Source organism: Cetorhinus maximus, chromosome 33, assembly GCF_964194155.1.
Source record: "Cetorhinus maximus chromosome 33, sCetMax3.hap1.1, whole genome shotgun sequence".
NCBI classification, from domain to species: domain Eukaryota; kingdom Metazoa; phylum Chordata; class Chondrichthyes; order Lamniformes; family Cetorhinidae; genus Cetorhinus; species Cetorhinus maximus.
The window spans coordinates 8,199,856-8,203,403 of record NC_135911.1 but is presented as its reverse complement, the minus strand read 5'-3'; the positions used below and the strand labels follow the sequence as shown (position 1 = coordinate 8,203,403).

General features: G+C 47.5%; 1 non-coding gene across 1 annotated transcript; it reads left to right on the top strand.

The window, feature by feature from the left end:
• The first annotated feature begins 2,436 nt into the window (after positions 1 to 2,436).
• On the top strand, positions 2,437 to 2,509 carry trnat-ugu (transfer RNA threonine (anticodon UGU)). The gene has a single exon. It is a non-coding gene; the product is annotated as a tRNA-Thr (tRNA).
• The last annotated feature ends 1,039 nt before the right edge of the window (positions 2,510 to 3,548 follow it).

The following is a 3,548-nucleotide window of genomic DNA, read 5'->3' as shown; positions in this document are numbered from 1 at the left end:
GGAGCAACTTTGGGAATTCATCCCAGAATAGCACTCCTACTGTCCTCTATTGTTACCTCATCGACCTTTTGTAGAAGACCAACTACTGAACGGGCTGCCCTGTTGAGTGGGAGAAATTTGCTGGTTCTGTAAGATAAATAGCGAGTTTCTTTCATTTCTTCGTCTTTATGTCTAAGGGTTGTAGTGAACTGACCTTTCACTTTTGACGTTTCTGGCCCACTGGCTCCTGGAGCTTGATTTAGGCGGCTAGATTTCGACTTCCTTGAGCGAGGCTGAAGCCAGTTCAATTTGCTTGATCAGCCTGCAATCCCAGCCCCGCTGTCCAGTTTAAGTTCTGTTCTGTACCCTTGGTCTTCCGGCTCTGCAGACCAGAACCGCCTGTGGGGATCGCCGAGGAATTGATCAGATTGGGACGCTGCATTCCCAATTTCCTGGGCTTCAGGACGGCTGGAAGCTTGTTCGGGCTTCCTTCCTTTAAATCGTGCTTTTGATCTGGAGAACTGTTTAAAGTGTCCAGTGTTGACACCGGGAAAGCATTTGGCTCCCCCCGCCGGGCCTTCTTCACGGTGATGCTGCTTTTTGCGCCACATCTGGACATCTTGAAATAGTTGGAAGGGTTCTTCCCGCCCCTCCTGAGGCTTTGGTGGGCATTTTCGTGGGCTTTTCAGCGGCCTGGGCTCCCAACTTTGGGCCTGCGCACTGGGTCGGCCCCTCCAGAGCCTCAAGGTCACCCTGAAGTGCGTCCCGATTCCGCCTACCTTGCAAACCGTTCAGCCTTCCCTAACATTAAATCCACTTCGGTTTGCAAGAGCCCCGGTAGTGCCTCATCGGACCCACCGGCTACAATGTGGTCAGCGAGTGACTCACATTTTAAAGTGCGGTAGCAACAACGACTGGCCAGTTGATACAAGTCATTAATAAATGAATTGATGGATTCACCCAGCCCTTGGATCCTTTGGTTGAATCTCACCCATCCAATGGCCAGATTCTTCTCCTCCCCAATCATTAAGGTCAATTAAGTAATTATTAAAGGCTCTCAAAACCTCCTTGTAGGACACAGAGTCTCCTCAACCCTTTGTCTTGCCAGGACATTGCCAGCTATGGTCCCAATCACATATAAAAGGGTACTTGCCCGTTGGTTTTGCGGCTTCTCTTGTCAGGTCGAAGTTGTTTGGTATCTTTCAACCTGGTACCCTCCAGAGCTCCCATCATTGCCCCTGCTGCGGACCCTCAATGGTTGGAGGGGCTGTGGAAGCGGTAGTGGCTGCTCAATAATTATAGGCATCGAGAGCGGCTCACTCACTGTCCCCTAACAAAGTACATCTTATTTTTATCCTTCTTTGCAAAGTCAAGCTGTTCCTAGGACTTCACCTGTGGGTCACTAGTCTGTGGTCTTAAAACGTGGCTTCCAGCATTGCCACCATGGTTTGGCTTGCTGCCCTTTACCTGGTTTTGCCTTCTGGCTTGATAAGGTTTCTCTTACTCTATGAGTGACTTGGACATTGCCTGTATTAAGCTTTCCTTCAAACCATTTATTTGCAACTATTTACATCCAAGACCTCATGGTAAGTAAATTATTCTCTGGACACAGACTATTCTGGGCCCTGCTTCCTTGGAAACCCTTGGTCCTCTGAGTCTGATGTCATGCACGCACCATCATTAACATCATTGTCTAATTAACATAACCATTAACCCTTTACTCCACAGGCGGGGCTCAAAGCTTGATGGACAAGCACCATTTTGAACTGGTAGCAAGCTCTTATCAATCATTAAGGTCAATGCTGCCATGCTTCAAGGAGAGTTTCGCTGTGTCTTTGAAGTATTTCCTTTGTCCTCCCCTGTTTGAGAGGTGAGGGAAGAGGACCTGGCAGGGGAGATAATTTTCGACCATCCGGACACAGCGTCCAGCGTCCATCGTAGTTGTCGTTGAGGGAGTTTTGCGTTAAAATAGCAACCATCAGATCGCGACAGAAGGTAAATTAGAGAGAGGGAGCGGGGGCGGGGGAGAGTGAGAGACAATGCGAGAAAGAGAGAGAGAGAGACAGACAGATAGAAAGACAGAGAGAGAGAGAGAGAGAGAGAAGGAAAAAGTGAAAGACAGAGAGAAGGAAAGTGAAAGGCAGAGAGAAAAAAAAAGACAAGGGTCATCCGAGAGAGTGACGGAGATACAGAGAGTAACAGAAACAAATAGAGAGAAAGATAGAGAGGTTGATAGAGGCAGGGACCAAGTAGCTGAGTTGCCCTGGGAGGTTTCATTATGTGAAAGGCTCTTTATCTACCAATCTATATATATCTTGTTGTTGTTGGCAAGTGCATATTGAAGAGACTGAGATAGGTGTGTGGGGATGAGTCACAATCTGTAGGTTCAGCTGATCCCTGCATCATTCTTCAAACATACACTATTAATTGGGGAATGCCCAGCCCTGTGATACAGTTGGCTCCATAGCTCAGGGGTTAGAGCACTGGTCTTGTAAACCAGGGGTCGTGAGTTCAAATCTCACTGGGGCCTCTTGCCTTTAACTCAATTTTTAAATTCAGCGTCAATTTGTAGATGTTCACGTTTCAGTATTAAATAACTCTGAGACTGACCCTGAAACAATCTCTCTCTCTCTCTCTCATTTCTCCCTCTGCCGACCTCCTGTTCATCCTCTCTCTCTTCCCTCTTTCTCGCCTTTATTTTCTGTCTCTCCCCACATTCCCGCCCTCTCTCCCCTGCCAATTTTCTCACTGCCCTGTCTGGCTGCTTTCCCCCTTTCCAATCATCCCCCACTCTCAGTAACAAGAGGAGAGGGATATTGAATGTAGAATCATAGAAATATTTATGGAACAGCAGGTGGCCATTCGGCCCATCGTCTCTGTACCAGCTTAAAATGAGTTATTCAGTCTAATCCCACCTTCCAGCTCTTGGCAATAATTGGACAAAGAGGCACTGAGAGCGGGAGATAGGGAAAATATTTGGCCATGGAAGCAGGTTCAATAGAATTACACAGAAATGGGCCATTCAGCCCATCTGTCCCGTGCTGGTGTTCATGCTCCACATGAGCCCCCTCCCACCCCCTCTTCATCTCACCCTATCACCATATCCTTCTATTCCTTTCTCCCTCATGTGTTTATCAAGCTTCACCCTTAACTGCATCCAGACGAATTCACCTCAACCCCTCCCTGTGGCAACGAGTTCCACATTCTCGCCGCTCTCCGGGTAAGGAGGTTTCTCCTGAATTCCTTATTGTAATAGGAACTTTTCAAATGGGAAATTCCATAAATGTTTTGAGAAGGACAGATGCACAGGACTCTGAGGAAAGATTGAGGTGGAAGTGGGACTAATTGGATGGCTCTGTCAAAGGGCTGGCACGGGCGGGAAGGGCTGAATGGCCTCCTCCTGTGCTTTATCATGCTTGGATTGTTCAGTGATGAATCATGGTGAATGTTTATTCAAGTTCCACTTCCTTGTGAAAAACTACAGCAGTAAAAAGCTTCCTTTTCAAGTCTGTATCTGACCTCATCCATGCTAAGCCTATTCACCTGCAAATTCCACATCCTCACCACTC